We start from the raw sequence: 18728 nt of genomic DNA, 5'->3' as shown, positions 1-18728 counted from the left end.
TGCTACCAAAAGCAGACTGTAGGATTTCCCAGCCCATCCTGACCGGAGCTATCTATATCTATATACTTATTTCTTGTAGACGGGCCATGCATGGTGACCTGGTAGGAAGGAGGCGATTGGCTGAGTTTGCAAGCAGAAGCACCTGAATGGGCAGTGGGGATTCCATATGCAGTGTTTGCAAGCAGAAGCACCTGATTGGGCAGTGGGGATTCCATATGCAGATAGGGAGAAGGAGCCTGTGAGAGCAGAAGCCCCATGGTGATTGGGCAGTGGGGATTCCCTATGCAGATAAGGAGGAGGGGCCTGTGATGGTTAAGGTCAGTTGGAATGCAGCTGTTACTGGTCAGATGATGTTCTGGATATAAAAGGATAGCAGGCAGGGGTCTGCAAAAAGACAGGTCCTGAGGGAGGAAAGAGCCCCTTCAGGAGAAGGAGGATGCCGTTGTGTAAATGAACAAAATCTGATGACTCAGGGAGGGAGGGAGAAAAAACATGAAGGGAGGGGGAAGAAAGAGTGGGGAAGAGCGAGTGGAAGAGAGAGAGAGAGAGAAAGAAGGGAGGGGGAAGAGAGACAGCAGGAAGGGCAAGGGACGGGCCTGAGCCTGTCAGCAGCCTGACAGGGGAATGAGTGGCCATGGCAGCACTGGCAGCAAGGAAGGGCCCAGGCAACCACTGCTGCTGTTTGGGGCTACCAAGGTCATTGTCAGAGGGAGGCAGGCAAGGGACAGGCCTGGGCCTGGGCCTGTCAGCGGCCTGAGGGGAACGAGCGGCCATGGTGGTGGCAGCAGCAAGGAATGGCCCGGTCAACCACTGCTGCTGTTCCTGAAGGGAGGACCAGGAGCGGGGCTCGGGTGAGGGTGGGGAGGTCTCTGGGGATGGGGGGCTGCAGCTTGGCCAATAGGCGGCAGCAATGCTGCAGCCACAACCAAGAAGGGTGAGGAGGATGGAAGCAATGGGATGGAGGAGGAGCAGGAGTGCAGCTCAGGTGAGGGTGGTGAGATCTCTGAGGTGAGGGGAACAATCAGGTAGGAACGCACAGATGCTCTAGAGCAAGGATTCTCAACGTTGGTTCCCCAGATGTTATTGGACTTCAGCTCCCATAATCCCCAGCTCCAGTGGCCTTTGGTTGGGGATTATGGGAGTTGAAGTCCAATAACATCTGGAGACCCAACGTTGAGAATCCCTGCTCTAGAGCATACAAGAGTTCCAGCATTGAAGTGGAGAGAAATAATGGCAGCAGTCAGGATGCAGAGGTGGAGGTCCAGCGGACGAAGCCCCTCCAGCCAGAAGAGGTGAGTGGACAGCGGGCAAAGCCCCACCAGCCAGGAAGAGGAGGCAGTGGTGGGGAGAAATGATGGCGGCGGTGAGGAGATGGGCAGATGGTGGGCAAAGCCCTACCAGCCGGGAGGAGAAGGTGGGAGGCGGTGGTGGAATGGCCTAGCCCTGGCCCGCCCAATGGGGAGAGCTGCAGGGGGGGAGAGCAAGCGAGCAGCGGGGGGAAAGTGAGCGAGCGAGGGGCAGGGGAGAGAGCGAGCGGCGGGGGGAGTGCGAGCGAGCGACAGGGGAGTGCGAGCGAGCAGCGGGGGAGTGCGAGTGAGCGGCGGGGGAGTGCAAGTGAGCGGCAGGGGGATTGTGAGCCAGCGAGCGAGCAGCGGGGGGGGGAGCGAGCGAGACACCTGCGGGAGGGAGAGCGAGTGAGAGACCTGCGGGGGGATGTCACAGGCTCAGTACACAACTGCACAGATGCTCTGTGCGGGGTCAGCTAGTATTATCATAATCTCTGCGGACAGCTCTCATTCCGTGTTCCCTCTAATGGGGATTCCCAGATGTTGTTGACTACAATTCCCAGAATCCCCATCTGTAATGGCTTTGCTTGGGGGGGGTATGGGAGTTGTAGTCAACATCTGGAAATCCCTGTTAGAGGGAATACTGCTCTCATTCTATTTAATACTCCATTCTCCTCAGTCCATGTATCAGGATTGTTCCAGGTATTGGAACAGATCCTCCAAAATGTACCCACTGGGTTCACTGAACATCAGATATTAGTTTTTCCTTATTATTTATTTTGGTTTTGGTATTAGATATGAAGAATAAGCAGCTAACTTATATCTTCTGTTCAAGCACTGAGAGAGGTACATTTTAGAAGATATGTTCCAATAACAAAAATTACAGATAAGGGAGGCATCTCAAACCCAAACACAGACTGCAAAACAAGGAACTGTGCCATTAAATGGGTACATTTGGAGGGCTTGCAGGGGTATGGGGAGAACAGATCAGGAGCTGGATAAAGCCAAGCCACTGGTTTCAAGCACCATGTATGTAAGGGCCTGTGTCAAAGCCCAAACTCGTATGCAGGAGGAGGATATGGAGGGAAAGGAGGGAACCAGGCAGAGAAAGCTGGGCTACTCTTCAGCTTTCTGACTGGACACATGGGTGCTCCTCATCCTAAGGAACATCCCAGACAGTGAATGTATTTAACTTCAGTGTGGAAAGTTTGATATAATGTAACTGGTTGTGTTGGTTGCTGAAGTCTTGGGATCAAAGTTTAGGCTTAGCAACAGTTGCTATGGGAGGGCAGAATGTTTGTGGTTGCTAAGCGGTGTGGCTATAGACTCTGACAGGTTGCTGTTGGAGAAAAACAGTTAGCAGTTGGGCTTAGCTGAAGGAGAGTTGAGAGTTGACTAAAGAAGGAAACATTGGAAGTGAAGAAAGGACTCTTTGCAGAAGCTTAGCAGTTGCTTCTGGAGGAAAATTCAGCTATCCTGTATCACCTGAATTGGTAGCCGGAGGGAAAAACAATATTATGTGCAGAATGTCTGGGTATGATAAACTCTGTGAGAGATGAGTCTGGCTTAAACAAGACTTCCAACATAGCCCAGGATCGCTGACAGGCTAGAAGGAAATTATCCAACGTGGGATTTATGTTCACTGTGGGAGGGCATAATAAAAAAGGGGAGTCTGGTCAGGAATTATTTAGGGGAGTAACTTGGCCATAATGACTATAGGCATTCCTTTCAAACCTGATGGATCAAATTCAAAACACCTGCTTAACATCAAAATCTGTAAATAGTTTAATATAATATTGAGAGTAAAAACTGTGGCTGACATGAGGTGGAAAATTACCCAAAATAGTCCACTGAAAAGGACAAGTTAGGTTTCTAACTAATAGCCATAGTTTTTAGCAAATAATTATATAGATATTCCTTTTAATATGTATTTGAAATCTCCTCCTGGATGAATTATTTCCAGGTTTATTGTCCATGCCATTTACCAAAGGAGAGGTTTGAGATTCAATTAGCTTTGAAATGTGATAGATATAAAATAGAATATTACTAGGATTTTTGTTTGTTTAGGGGGAGTTCACCTTCAAGGCTAACAAAAATTGATTTGTCATATTCAGCAAGAGCTCCACAGCCATAACCTGGATCTGCCATTCAGTGGCAAGGTCTACACACATGATCGTTGTGGTGATGATCAGCATGGTATTCCAGAGAGCAGGGAAATGTTCCCCAGCCTCCAGGAATCCCACAATGCACCATTGGGGAATTCCCCCATCAGGTGAGCACTCTGGGTCTCCTTGGGGTGTGTGCAGCCCAAGGAGATGTACAATCCAGGCAGCTGGATAAAGGGTGTGTTCATGCCCTTAACCTCAGCAAAGAGCTGGGCTTAACAGTAGGGTTAGGCTGGGCACTGGCAGTAGCACCAGGATCCGCACGGACCCTGGCGCTCCACACAAGCCGCCTCACCCAGGCTGGGCTGCCCTAGCCTGGGTTAGGCTGCTTGTGAGAACAGTCTTACTGTATGTAATAACGTTGGTCTGAATTACTTACAGGAACCTCAACGTTACAGACTGGAATACAAGTAAGTTTCTATACGTTGACCACTATCGGAAACAAGATGCTGGACTTAATTGATTTTAAATTGTGAGTAGTTTTGGAAGTCTGTGGTTGCTAAAAGGCAGGGCATTTATTTAGCATAATATAATATATTTATTATTTCTTAAGTGCCTATAATAACAAGGTGCTCTGCATACATACAATTAACAGTAAGATCCTGCTTGCAAGCTTACAGTGTAAATAGACAGACACATGAGGAAAAGCTGAGAAGAGATGCATTGTGAAAATCAGACCTATTAGAGAAGGCCATAAGGTTGTTGTGACGTTATTATGTTTTTGCTCATTTAACTTGTAATTAATTGTTCTTGCTTTGAACCAGGCAGCTAATCAACTGAAAAACTGGTTAAGGTTCATCAGCATTTTTCCACCCTCTGGTTCATTTCCAGTTCAAACAGTGCCTATGTGTGTACCATATGAGATATACCCTTGCAGCAGAAGGCTCCTACCAACTCTACTAACTACTAACCAGGGTTCCTGTCAGGGAATTGGCCTATACTGAATGTACCTACATTTGGAGACCAAGGATAGACTGGGACTTCTGTTGATGTACCACTCACCTCACTGCCCAACAGAGTCCCTAACTGAGCTGGCCAAAAACTGGTAGTTCTGGGGGACTTTAATGTTCACTTTGGAAACAATTTGTCAGGATCAGCTCAGGAGTTCATAGTGACCATGACTACTATGGGCCTAGCCCAGGTGGTCGCGGGACCAACACGCACTGCTGGTCACATGCTCGATTTGGTTTTTTGCTCTGATCAGGAAGGTGTTGCGTGGGTGGGGATGCCTGTGATTTTCCCAGTGTCATGGATGGATCACTATCTGGTTAAGGCTGGACTCACAGCTTCAACCCTCCTCCACAGTGGTGAAAGACCTATTAGGATGATCTGCCCCAAAAGGCTATTTGATCCCATAGGACTTCAAGAAGCCTTAGAAGGTTTTGAGGTTGGTTCTGCCAGAGAATCTGTTGATGCCCTGGTTCAGACTTGGAATAATCAACTCACTAGGGCAAAAGACATGATTGCTCCTAAGCGCCCTCTCTGACTGGCTTCTAAATTAGTGCCTTGATATGCGGAAGAACTATGGGGGCTGAAGCGGCAAGGTAGATGGTTCAAGTGCAAGTGGAGAAAGACTCAGCTTGAATCCGACAGATTACAAAACAGAGCACATTTGAAGATCTACAGTGAGGGAAATAAGTATTTGATCCCCTGCTGATTTTGTCCATTTGCCCTCTGACACAGAAATGACCAGGCTATAATTGGAATGGTAGGTTTATTGTAGCTGTGAGAGACAGAATAACAACAAACAAACCCTCAAAAGCCCAGTGCCCAAAAGTCAGCGATGGATTTGCATTGTAGTGAGGGAATTGTCTCTCTCAAGGAGACAATTATTAGACCACACTTGAAGAGGCCTGCATTGGATCCCCAGACTTGGACCTGTCTCCAATCTCCCATGGTTGGGCAAGGTGATCGAGAGAGTGGTGGCGTCTCAGCTCCAGGCTGCCTTGGATGAAGGGGATTATCTGGACCCATTTCAAACTGGCTTTCGGGCAGGTTATGGGGTTGAGAAGGCCTTGGTTGGTCTTTTGGATGATCTCCAATTAGGAATTGACAGGGAGAGTGTGACTCTGTTGATCCCTTGGGCTCTCTCAGCGGCTTTTGATACCATCAACCATGGTATCTTTCTGGGGCACCTGAAGGGGTTGGGGGTGGGAGGCACGGCTTTGCAGTGGTTCCGCTCCTACCTCTCAGGTAGGTTCCAGATGGTGTCACTTGGAGACTGTTGCTCTTCAAAACAAGAGCTCCGGTATGGAGTTCCACAAGGCTCCATACTTTCTCCAATGCTTTTTAACATCTACATGAAACTGCTAGGAGATATCACCAGGGGATTTGGTGCAGGGTGTTACCATTATGCTGATGACACCCAAATCTATTTCTCTATGTCAACTTCATCAGGAAATGACCTAACTTCCCCAAATGCCTGCTGGAGGCAGTAATGGGCTGGATGAGGGAGAACAAACTGAGGCTGAATCCAAGCAAGACGGAGGTACTCATTGTGGGAGGTCAAGACTTAGGATGTGGTTTAGATCAGCTTTGGCAGATTTGGCCAATCAGCTTTGGCCAATTCACCAGCTACGTCCATTTCTAGAGATAAACGACCTTAAAACAGTGGGGTATGTGTTGGTAACATCCAGGCTTGACTACTGCAATGCTACATTGGGCTGCCTTTGTACATAGGAACATAGGAAACTGCCATATACTGAGTCAGACCATTGCTCTATCTAACTCAGTATTGTCTTCACAGACTGGCAGCGGCTTCTCCAAGGTTGCAGGCAGGAATCTCTCTCAGCCCTATCTTGGAGAAGCCAGGGAGGGAACTTGAAACCTTCTGCTCTTCCCAGAGTGGCTTCATCCCCTGAGGGGAATATCTTGCAGTGCTCACACATCAAGTCTCCCATTCAGATGCAACCAGGGCAGACCCTGCTTAGTTATGGGGACAAGTCATGCTTGCTACCACAAGACCAGCTCTCCTCTCCTAGACCAGCTCTCCTCTCCTGATTTTGGAGCTGCCCTGGCCCTCCCGCAACCAAGCCACTGGTACCTTGCTGCATGATCTCCATTTAACCCAACTCCTCTCTGCTCAACTCTTAAGAGCAGCTGGCAGCCTTCCATAAGGAAGATTCTGCTCATAGGCCACCAGTCGCCAGTCAATAAGCTAGAAGCATTCCAGTGATTCTTGGCCAAAATAGTATTACCATCATCTCGCATGATGATTCTCATGATCTCATGAGATGATGATTCTCATGATCTCATGATTCTGCTCATGGGATTCTGCTCATGGGCCACCAGTCGCCAGTCAATAAGCTAGAGGCATTCCAGTGATTCTTGGCCAAAATAGTATTACCATCATCTCGCATGATGATTCTCATGATCTCATGAGATGATGATTCTCATGATCTCATGATTCTGCTCATGGGATTCTGCTCATGGGCCACCAGTCGCCAGTCAATAAGCTAGAGGCATTCCAGTGATTCTTGGCCAAAACAGTATTACCATCATCTCGCATTGCTTTGATGGCTCCCTGTACTGTTCTTCTAATAGTTGCCAATGACAGAGACATATTAGTGGCCTGCAGCAGTGCTCTGATACAGAGCATGGTGGATCATGAAGCCTATCCTGTGAAGGTCTTCAATTTGTTCTTCTCTGATTTCCCAAACAGGTTGCATTTAGGGATGTGCACGGAACTGGCAGGGGCTTGTTCAAAGGCGGGGGTGGGACAACTTTAAGGGTGGGGGAGGGCACACTTACCCATCCCTCCACTTTTCCCCTGCCGGTGCTCACTTGAAAACCAGTCTGACGGGGTGGCAGAGTACCTCCCTGCCACCCCATCTGTTCTGCGGTCCGGAAGTAGGCAGAAGTAGCACACACTCAACGTATGTACGCGGGCTACTTCCGCACCCTAAAGATGTCCCACCCCCTACCTTTGAACCTCCCGGTGTTCGAACCTGTTCAGAGACCTGTAAAAGGGCCTCCAAACAGGTTCATGCACATCCCTAATTGCATCCCAATGACTCAAAAACTGCCCTGAGCCTTGATTCAAGAACAAGCAACATGCAAGTAGCATATCTGCTTGATTTGCAACTTACCCCCTCACTCTGTGCAGAGGTGGCTGCTCCCCACACTTACCTCTATGTAGGACAGTCCATGCACAGCACCAGGAAGGGCCCTTAGAGGAAAGTAAAGTTGTAGGATGCTCCAGTGACATCTTAGACGTTTTGCTGAAATGCACATAAGTACACTGGGAAATGTAGTCCCAGGACTTTCCCTATACAGTGCTCTTTGTGGGGCTTTTTAAGCTGTCATGTTCTGAGCAGGTATAAATCAAGAAACTGGCTTCCAAAGAACGAGGGAGACAATTTCTAAAACAGGAACATACATTACTTCAACCTATCCTGCCACTCTCCAGTTCCAAAATTGGCTTTGATGAGGAAGTCAACAACACACAACAGGAAAACCTCTTACAGACAGACCTATAGGGTCCTCTGTGAGACTACACAGCAACCTAATGGAGCAAATTCTTGAGTCTCTCTCTGCCTATTTATGGTTCAGAGCAGAACCAGGCTGGGTAACTGAAGAAGAAGAGGAGGAGGAGGAGGAGGAGGAGGAGGAGGAGGAGGAGGAGGAGGGAGTTGTTGAACATTGAATAACTATCTGGCCATGTTAAAACATTTAAACTCTGCCCAACAGAAATCATTGCCTTCTGAAAATACGACACAGAAAGCACACTTAGACAAATATGGGCTGCTTTTATTTTTCCTTATTTTTTTGTTTAACAACATGTAGATTCATGACAGGCACAAATCCGATTGTCAGAATATCATAAATCACTGACAGACATTTCACAAATGTAAATTATGAAGCAGTACTAACAATGTTTGTTATCTTATAGCAGAACAAAACCATACATCTATGTATTCTGTTTTGGAGCTAAATTTAGCAAATTTATTTTAGTTTGTACATAAGTAGAGTCCATCTTTCCATGTTTATATGTATTTACAACATGGAATGGGTATTTTTAAAATTACTTCTCTTACAACAAAATAAATATTTTTTCTTTTATTTCTAAAAAGAAAATAATATCTCTATTTCTACATACAGTGATTATAGGAGGAAGATACAGTAGAAAAATGTGCCAGCACCTTTTCTTTGATTCCCCTCCTTCCTCAGTGAGGATTATGAAACTCTTCATTTGGGTGTTCATTTTCAAAAAGAAGACTGAAGTGCCTTAGGAATTTACATAGATTCTAGTATCTAAAGCCTCTCAGAAAACAATCCCCTGAGAGACACTGTGGACTCCAAGTCAAGATTCTGCCACTCTGTCTCCTTCCAACACTTTTGGTCCCCCAACCATTGCCAGGCATTGTTCGAATTCCCACCCCCACCCGCACCTCCCCATCTCTGTGGAATAAAAGAAAAGTTCCTGCTTCATATGGGATAATGCCCCAGGAGCTTTTTCAGATGTCAACTTTACTGCAACTCTTTATTTTGGGAGGATGGGTGTCCATTCACATATCAGCCAGATTTACCCCCAAGTCTGTGCGATATTTCAGAGAGCACTTCACACACGATTTGGGTTTTTTCCTCTGGGGGGAAAAAATCCTCTTTTTGCTTTGGAATATCCTATGCCCTGAACTCACAGTAAAGCTTGCTGTCTGAAAAAGCTCCAAGAGTTCCAACCAACTGGGCTTCGGTTCCTTTGGCTCAGTGGACTTAAAAAAGAATCACAGTGTGCCCCATAGTTATTTTCTACCAAAAAGTCCCAGCCAATCTGTTACCTCTTCTTTCTCCTGTCTTATCTCACAGTTCTTATTCTTAGATCCCCCTGTAGGCCTAGATACATCTCCAACCCACTGGGAAATGACACATTTGGATTTTTGCAAGCAAATGTAAATTAGACATTTGCTTGGGAATATTTCTCTCCAAATTTGTTTCAAGCTAGTCTATATATAACAAATCCTAGCAGAATTAAGAGGATCAAATGAACTGGTCCAGCCACAACCCGCTTGATCTTTCTCTCTATGCCCTCCTAATTCACAAAAAAGAGGCTTTGCTGAGCTAACTTCTCAGGGCTGAACCTGCTTCTAGTCCAATCTTACATTCTTTTAAGATCTCTAGTCTAGAAGTCCACAAATGCCCCAAACACCCACAGCTATGTACCATATAGTTTAGCTCCACAGTTCTGTCATACAGCTCCTTGCAGCATTAGACAAGAGAGAGCTTCCATTACTTCCTACTTGCTACCCATTCAACACTCCATAATTTGGTCTACAAATACTGTGAGATGATATCCTATATTGACTTAATATGTTCAGCTACAGATTTATTTTATTTATTTACCACATTTCGACCTGCAAATACTCACTTTGAGCAAGATACATATAATCATGCTCTGTCCTGATTGAATTTTGATCTTCTCACTTTGCTTTAGTTTCATTCAGATTCACGTTCATGGCAGTTTCCTACACAATATTTATGGGAATTAATATAAGGTTTCCAAAAGGAATGTGTGCTACATCAGAGGAAAACTCCTTCAAAAACCTGAACTATTTTGAAAGTTACAGAAAAAAAGCCTTGAAAAACCTGAGCAGCTAGATCAAAGAAGAGTTCTTTGCAAGAGCCCAAACCTTTGAATATTAATGAAAATAAACCTTGTCAAACCTGAATTGCTATATAATCTAATCTATGATCTGACAAGCAGACTTTTAAGGGTCTTTGGCTTACAGGTTAAGCTGGAGATGCCTAGATTATTTTTCAATTCTAAAGAAAAATTAATACTCATGGAATAGCATAAAAATTGAAACAATTTAGGATAGTGATTTGAATGGATACAACACTAATGCAGGAACTCTGATTTTCTTGGCTTTACTTTCATGGTGAGTCAAGCATTTAAATAACAGGCTTTAGGGGCTGGATTGCTAAAATGATGCCCTGAGTACCTGCACCACTATCTCCTTTTTCATTTAATTCCTAAATTGAGCAGGGGCTCTGACTAGAAAACTTCCAAGGTCCCTTGCAACTCTATGATTCTATGAACATGGGAGCAATATGGAAAAAGAATAGAAGATTCTGCTGAGATCATCATAGAAAAGGTCAGAATCACAGATAACCTTTTCTGACATATGTTCCGAATGTATGCACTAATAGCACTTTGAAAAAACCAACCCCCGTTACATTAGAATACTGTGGGTGAACTCGATTATAACAACAATGAATGCATCACTGAGAGACCTTAAAGGCCAAGTTGAAGACAGATCATCCTGGAGAGAATCTATCTATGTGGTCGCTAAGCGTTGACACCGACTTGACGGCACTTAATCAATCAATTCTGCAAACCTTTATCGATTTTATACCAGTTACACTACCAGACTTTCTCCCAAAGTATCTTTGGAACTGTGATTAGCTGAAGAGCTGAAGAGCCCCAGTTAGAGATCTATGCACACCCCTCACAGTGTTACCATTCCAGGGCTCCCTAGAAAGAAGGAATAATGGTTAAACCAGTGTTAAGTTTGTAGTGTAGATACATTCATCTGAGTTCTCCCTTTTTCAAAATATCTTCAGTAAACACATGCTCTGATTTTGAAAACAACAAAGGACATACTTAGTATAAGCAAGCTTTTAGAAAGAAAATGAGAAAGCCATGCGGGGGTGGGGGGCAGTCAGCAAGAAAGCACTGTGGCTAGGCTGGAAACCTGTCCTAGATCCACCTAGCCTATCAATCCTTGTTCCTCAAAGATTATGACAAAAAGAATAGAATGCCTACCACAAATCACTGCCGGGGGGCGGGGCAGGTGGGAATGCTGGTCCTCCTGGTAGAATGGAAATGCAGTGCAAGTCAGGGCATATACTATCAACTCATCCTGAAAAGTCAGTAGGTCATTTCTCCTTCCCCTCTTTCTCATATTTTCCAGATGTTAACTTGGGGGGGGGCAGGGCCACCCTAAGCTTGAGAAGACTGAGGTTCCCACAAACTATTCTAGACCTCGGGGTTATCAACTTGTTTGCAGTCTGACAAGCAGTGGGGGAAACGCAGCCCCTTTCCTCATACATCACCATACTCCTCCCCGTCACACTTCAAGTCCCACATTTTTTGCCTGTCCTGGATGGGTCAGGACGCAGAGTGTGACTCTGCCCTGTAACATGAGCAGCTGTGGCTCTTCCCAGTAGTACAGCAGTAGTGGTGGTGGATGATATAAGCCTTTTCCCATTTGTTGCAGGTGTGGGGGTTGTTGCTGTGTGTCCCCCCACCACCCCAGAAAGCCTGTGCTGTTCTTTAAAGCAAGTGATGAACTCAAATGGCCCTGCATCTATCCTTTTTTATAATCCATCTAGTTCTTTGTGTAGATGCATTGCAATAACTCATTAATCTTTCCTAGGCTTTGCTGGTTAACATTTGCTTCAATTTAATTTCAAAGAGAGTGAAGACTACTCATCAGGCTTCCATGCACTGAAACACTAAGATTCCTGAGTCCTGACCCAAGGTACTCCCCTCAGAATGAATCCCTGCTGGGGCAGCTCTTGCTACCTGGCATTTCAGTCTCCCTAGCCCCAACCCCTCTCCCCATATTAGCCCACTGCCCCCCCCCAACCTCGGTACTACATAGGCTTCAGGCACCTATCTAATCAATATGCATTCTGACATCAATGGCTTTTGAGCCAATCACCTTTCTCCCACCAGCTTATTTACATGGCTGAGATAATGGTTTGGCTGGATTCATCTAGGAGCTAGACAAAGCAACACAGAGATGATTGGCCCATATCTATATTGTGAGATACAGTTTAAGTGTTTTGATGAATGAGGACCTTGTCACAAGAATACCTGGTTTTGGGTGGGGGGGTAGACTGAAAGAGTTGAATAGAATTTAAGCAACTTGATTTTGATTTTTAAAATAAATTAAAATCAGCAATTCGTCCCCTGACCCTGCTTGAAAATATTGCATTATCCCTTATCATTTGCTCTCCTGACAACTATATAAAATGATTCAATGTAAAAATTCAACCAAATCCTGTTACTGATAAAGTAGTCTGCAAAGAACAAGTAAATAAGGAGAGTACTAGCAGAAAAAAGAATCTAAAATAGTTGTGTTGCTGTTGTACATTCAAAGTTTATATTATTAAGAAATGGATACTGTAAAAAATAAAGTACACACAGTGGCAGCAGTCCCTCTACAACTAAGAGACTGCCACACAGCAAACACACACACACACACACAGAGGCTGTAACACTGAACTTCCATTGACTGCTTGTGCGTCTTGATTTGCTGGTCTGAAGATAATTAGAATGCCCACTGAAGCACACAAAGGGTAATCAAAAGACTTCTGAATGGCTTTAATATGAACCCAGTTACTTATATGAAGGACGTATCGGGGCAGTTTGTTTGCTTGTGCCCTTCTGTTTCAAAAGTATTTTCTCCCCTGCATGTCTTGGCTCTTCCCTGAGTCATCTTCATGTGCTGCTACTCCTCATCCTAAACCGAGAGGCAAAGCTGTAGACCAACAAATGCTATGAGAGAGAGAGAGAGAGAGAGAGAGAGAGAGAGAGAGAGAGAGAGAGAGAGAGATGCATTCCTTTTTAGAAGGCACAAATAAAAAGTTTCCATTCTCCTTTATTTCTCAGGAATTTTGGGGGCGGGGATGGAAACAGAAAAGACATTTTCAGTGGCTGACATGACAGACAGTGTTCCCTTGAGGTGAAGGACCTGCTGGGGCTTCTGCACTACTTCAAAGGCAGCCCAATGTTGTAGCAACAAGGCTGCTGCAGAAAGACTGGGGAAGTGCTTCCGGGAAGCAGTGTGGTGCTCCTTTCATAGGAAACAATGGAAGGAGTGTCGTGCTATCCTGAAAGTCCTTTTTCAATCCCTCTGCAGCAGGCATCAAGGCTGCCTCTGAAGGTATGCAGCAACCCTGATAAGTCATTTATCTCAACAAAACACTGCCCGTCATGTCAGCTGGTGTTTACACGGCAGTGATTGCAAAATGAATGTATATTTTGAGGCTCAGTGTAAATGTGTTAAAATAGACAAGGCTTACCATAACCTTGTAGGTGCAATAGAAAACAAAGGGTGCTTCATTGGGAAAGTGTTTAATGGGACAATACCATTGACATTTTCTTCAAATCTTCTAGTTTCCCCTTTCACAGGTCTGGGAAAACATACAAAGCAAAGCATCTTCTAGCCCCTCCTCTAGGGCTCCATGTGCGCTGTGATGTTCATGGGTCTCAGATCAGGTGGTTAGTATAGTTGGGCAGCTGCCAGTGACCCACTGTTGCTCCCTAAGACCACCTCTCTGCCCAAAACTTCAATGTGGCTGTGGTGGAGTGACTCTCTTGGAGCCCACACAGGTAGGAGGTGGTCCATGGGAGGTAGTTTGTTAAAAGCACCCCAAAAGCTGAAACCAGCCCTGGAAGTTCACACAGAGCTCCTCCAGACGTTATTTCCCTCCCATATTGGATGAATGAACAACCTGCAGGGCTCAGTTATAGCAGGCATGTGGCCAGAAGGGAGTGGCTACTGGTACTGGAGCAGCTGCAGCTCATTTTTGGCCCTCCATTTTGTTAGTATGGGCATGAGGAAAGGGGTGAACAGGAAGAAGCCACAGGCTACATGAATAGCCTGCAAGCTGGAACAGTTTGGAACAGTCTCTGTGCACACTGAAGTATCTCATGACTGACGCAAATTAGTTTATCAGGTTGAAGGAATTTCCCAGTAACATTTCCAATGGGTTTTTCCCCTGATCCCCACATCATTAGTACAGAAGAGAATATTGTTTAAAGATGAAGGTAAGCATTTCTGTTGTTACAAGACTGCACATAAGGTTGTTCACATGACAAGCCCAATGGGGATAGGAGAGGGCTACCCTAGTTAGGGCCAGTCATGTGAAGCACTGGGATCATTCCCGATCCTGTCTGGGTAGCTCCTCCCCTGGGTAGCCCTGGTTTGGAACCCAGGCTTCAAATGAAGTTGGAGGACAAGCATGCACCTCCTACCTCACTCCTGTGTGGATCGTGTGGATGCTCACGCTGCCGGCAGCTGCTGCCAGCTGCCACCTTAATCATAGAGGAGGGAGGAGGGAGTGGCCAGGCAGCACAAAGCCTTCCCTGTGCACCACTCTGCTTGTGCAGTGCATTGTGGGATATCTGGTGGCCTGGCTTCTTTGCCACTTGGCTCATTGCTCATCTGGGTGTGTGGGCGCCAGAGCCCTAGTTAGGCTCTGGTCATGTGGGGAGAGGCAGGTAGGCTCCTGCCTTCTGCCCAGCACACCTCCTTGTGGATGTGTGAAAGACCTTCATACCTCTCTCATTCCTCGATCATCAAGGTCAGGCAATACCCCTGGTATTGCCCAACACCACACCATTAGCCAATCTTGGAAAACTCAGTCCAAAACTCTGATATTTACAAAAAGGACCTTTCTTTTCTGGGCAAATATGGTGCATTTTCAAACAGGTCGAAGTGAATAAAGAAGCTCCTTTCTCCGCAGAACTCCTTGTGTACACAGCAGCCCTCCAAATGTGCATCAAAGCTCTTGAATCACACCAGGAAAAGGTTCTTTCAGACATTCTCCCTCACTCAGTTCAGTGTATTTGTGGACAGGGGAGCAGGATTATGCCTGCCAGCACGAGTTCAAGATCATTCTGGTCACCAGCCCTACTCTCATGCATGCAGACTTTTGGTAAAGTGGTCTGTAACAGTTGTCTACACAAGTCCAGCTGTACACATGTAGGGGCTTCCACACAATCTGGGACATTGGACAATCTGGCTTCAAAATCAGGCAGAAGCCCCTACAAGCATACAGCTGTACATATATAGGGGCCCCTTAAAACAGTTTGCTTACCTGTAACAGGTAATCATTCTGGTGATCCATGTTTACTCACAACGTGGGTTCTGCACCTGTACAGAAGCCCCAGCGGAAAACTATCAAGCTCCAGGGAGGCACTCTTCGGCTCTGCCACAGTGCGCACATGGTGCGTCTATTATTCTAGACGGAAGAGCGCCTCCTTCCTCAGTTCCTGATTGGCCACAGCAATGACAGGTTTGAAATGGAAATGAATTCAGCAATAGCAATAGCAATAGCACTTACATTTATATACCGCTCTATAGCCGGAGCTCTCTAAGCGGTTTACAATGATTTTTAGCATATTGCCCCCAACATTCTGGGTACTCATTTTACCGACCTCGGAGGGATGGAAGGCTGAGTCAACCTTGAGCCCCTGGTCAGGATCGAACTTGTAACCTTCTGGTTACAGGGCGGCAGTTTTACCACTGCGCCACCAGGGGCTCTTTTTTTCCCCCCAGGTAAGTTATATGATGATAGAAATGTCCTAGCAGCAGGTATGGCCGGGCAGGTGTTGTGAGTGAACATGGATCATCAGAAAAATCACCTTATAGTTAAACAACCTGTTTATCTTTGAGGAGATCCATATTCCCTCACAACATAGGTGATTGGAGAGCTCTCAGAGACAGAGGTGGGTGCTAGGATATCACTTCAGAGTACTTTCTTGAGAACCACCCAACCAAAGTTGGCCTCCACCTCAGATCTTAAGTCTATTACAGAATGCTTGACAAATGGTAGATCAGACGACCAGGTAGCTGCCCTACAGATTTCTTGCATACGAATGCCTGACATAAGGGCTGCTGATGTGGAGACAGCTCTGGTGGAGCGAGCCTTAATCCTCAAGGGTTAATGCCCTGTTCTTTGTAGCAATTCACTCTACAAGCCAATGTGACAGGTTTTGCCTAGATACAGCTTGGCCTACATTAGGGCCCTTGTGGAAAACAAACAACTGTTTTGATTTTCTGAAAGCCATTTTTCTTTCCAGATAATACAGCAAAGACTGTCTCATATCAAGGGAGCGCTTTGCTTTTTCCAGGGACATCAATGGATTCTGGAAAGGGGTAGGCCAAGAATGATGTCCTGGTTCAGGTGAAACTCATTCGCCACCTTAGGGGTGAAAGCCAGATCAGTCCTGAGCACCATCTTAGTCAGGAAAAACTTTCTATAAGGAGAGTTAGAACAAAGTGCTATTAACTCGCTGACTCTTCACACAGAGGTTATGGCTAGGAGAAATGCAACGTTTAAGCAGAGATGTTTCAGAGAACAGGTGAGTAAATAGTTCAAACGGAGCTTCAGTAAATGACGATTGTACTAATGACAGGCTCCATTGTTTTGGTTGTATTGGTTCATGAATAGGTGGAAACAAGTTCTTTATGCCTTTGAGAAAGCGCTTCAAATCCAGGTGAGGGAAGACAGTACATCCATCCCAACCCGGATGTCAGGAAGAAAACACAGCAAGGTGGACTTTAAGCGATGTGTTGGAAAGACCAGACTGTTTTAAGCCCAGATAAAGAAGGACCTGGCGAATGGTCACTGAAAAAAGATCAAAACCTTTTGAACTGGCATGAATGATGAACCAAGTCCACTTGGACATACAGAAGCTCTTCTCACAATCAGTGAGAAGAGCTTCTTCGAGGTCTGCAGGGAGAGTTAGTTTCACTGAGCTTCCCCGCAGACTATCACTTACCCTTCGCTGGGTGGGCTGATCACCCACCCAGACGAGCGGCAGCTCTCTTGCAGTTCACCTGGCAGTCCTGGGGGTCAGGTACAGAGATGCCCCCCACAAGCCCCAATAATGCACTGCACTAGTGCGCAGTGGAGCATGCCCACTCAGACACACAATCAAAAAAATGAGGTCAAGGGAGCACTCGCTACATGAGGTCAAGGGAGCACTCGGGTGCGATCCCAGTGGTTCACACAAGCATGCAAAACAGGGCTGGGCTCCCTTCGCCTGGTTTTGCTCACTCATGTGAATAGCCTCATAGTTTTTCCCCGAGTTGACTCTTTTCGTTCATTCAAGAGTATTGCATCTAATAACTGATTATCCATGCTGTCAGATTCAGTGTCTCAAAGCTTGGGTGAAATAGGCAATGCTGCTCCCAAGAAAGCAGGGTCTGATGCTGTGGCAAGTGAAGGTAATTCCCTCAGAATTGTTGCAGAAGCAAGGGGAACCATGGTTGACATGGCCACCAGGGTGTGACTAGTATGAAACGGGTGTGATCCTGCAGGATCTTGTTGAGGACCTTGGGCAGGAGGGGAAAGGGGGGGGGGAAGCAGTACAGGTGCATTGACCAGGGCATCTAACATGCACCCACTAGAAAACAGTGTCCCAGACTCTCTCTAGAGCAATACAGCCAACACTTCTTGTTTTCTGATGTGACGAAGAGACCTATTCTCAGTATCCCCCGTGTGTGGAAGAGGTTGGTCAGAACGTCCCTGTTCAGCTCCCATTCATGTTGTTGAATCAGAGATAGGTCTCTGCTCAAAGTGTCTGCAAGTATGTTGTCAGACCTTTTGATGTGGAGTGCCACTGGGAACATGCAATGATCTATGCCCCAAGACCAGAAATGGTGTGATAGGTTGTACAGCAAGCAAGAAACTGTTCCTCCCTAGCAGTTCAGGTATGCAATAACTGTGGTGCTGTCCAATAGGACCTGAACCATATAGTGTTTTAAAAACAGGTAAGAACGATATCAGAGCATGAAACACTGCCAGAAGTTTGAGACAGTTTATGTGAAGAACTTTCTGTTGGGGTGGTCCAAGCTCCCTGGACATGCAACCCCTTGCAATGAGCGCCCCACCCTTCCAGGGTCATGTCCATAGTTAGAGTGATGGACAGGCATGGCAGGGGAAAGGGCATGCTCTGTTCCAGCAAATTTTGGTTGCTGCAATTGTGAAAGGACCACAGAACGGCAGGAGGCACTGACAACCATTTCCCTGGTTTGTCGAAGCCTGGTTTGAATTCTGACAGAAAACAGAGTTGTAACTTTCACATCCAAAGACATGCATAGGGAACTGTGCATGTATACAATGCCATGAGGCCCAAAAGTCTTTGTACTCATCTGGCACACTGGTTTGGGTTAAGCAGAAACTCATGTGCTAATGCAACTATGGGTTTTTTCCCTTTAGTCTGGCAGAAAGGCTCTGTTTAGGTGGGAGTCCATGACAGCGCCTATGAAGTGAATTCTGGTTTGAGGTTTGACTTTTTTAAGTTCACTGAAACCCCCAGTCAGGACAGGAGATCTAATGTGTAATCGACAATGTTGATGAGTGTCTGCTTGCAATTTGAAGTCAGAAGCCAGTCATCCAAATATGGATAAATGGAGATTCCCCCGCATCCATAGGTGTGCTATATTGGCCCTGACACACTTTGTGAAGACGTGGGGAGTGGGGTGGAAAGGCTGAACAGCAGTAGAGTGTACTGATAACCATTCTGACCCACCATGAA

At 46.0% G+C, this 18728-nt stretch overlaps 1 protein-coding gene and 1 long non-coding RNA gene across 8 annotated transcripts in view; one reads left to right on the top strand and one right to left on the bottom strand.

Annotated features, from left to right (window-relative positions):
• Nucleotides 1-1696: 1696 nt before the first annotated feature.
• Nucleotides 1697-10116, top strand: LOC128344247 (uncharacterized). Of its 2 annotated transcripts, none has more exons than XR_008315746.1 (4): nucleotides 1697-2820; nucleotides 3833-3861; nucleotides 5849-5939; nucleotides 9882-10116. It is a non-coding gene; the product is annotated as an uncharacterized LOC128344247 (long non-coding RNA). The 2 variants fall into 2 exon arrangements; XR_008315747.1 differs by having other exon boundaries at nucleotides 3833-3923.
• The window catches only part of SLC4A8 (solute carrier family 4 member 8), a 157285-nt gene continuing 146736 nt past the window's right edge, over nucleotides 8180-18728 (bottom strand). For all 6 annotated transcript variants that reach the window (XM_053294000.1, XM_053293997.1, XM_053293999.1 and 3 more), the window contains one exon: nucleotides 8180-12953. The gene's annotated coding sequence lies outside the window, so the exon portion shown is untranslated. The remainder of the gene's footprint in view (nucleotides 12954-18728) is intronic.

The sequence above is a fragment of the Hemicordylus capensis genome, chromosome 2, assembly GCF_027244095.1.
Source record: "Hemicordylus capensis ecotype Gifberg chromosome 2, rHemCap1.1.pri, whole genome shotgun sequence".
NCBI lineage: Eukaryota > Metazoa > Chordata > Lepidosauria > Squamata > Cordylidae > Hemicordylus > Hemicordylus capensis.
Note: the sequence above shows the minus strand (reverse complement) of the source record. Positions and strands in the feature narration are given on the sequence as shown.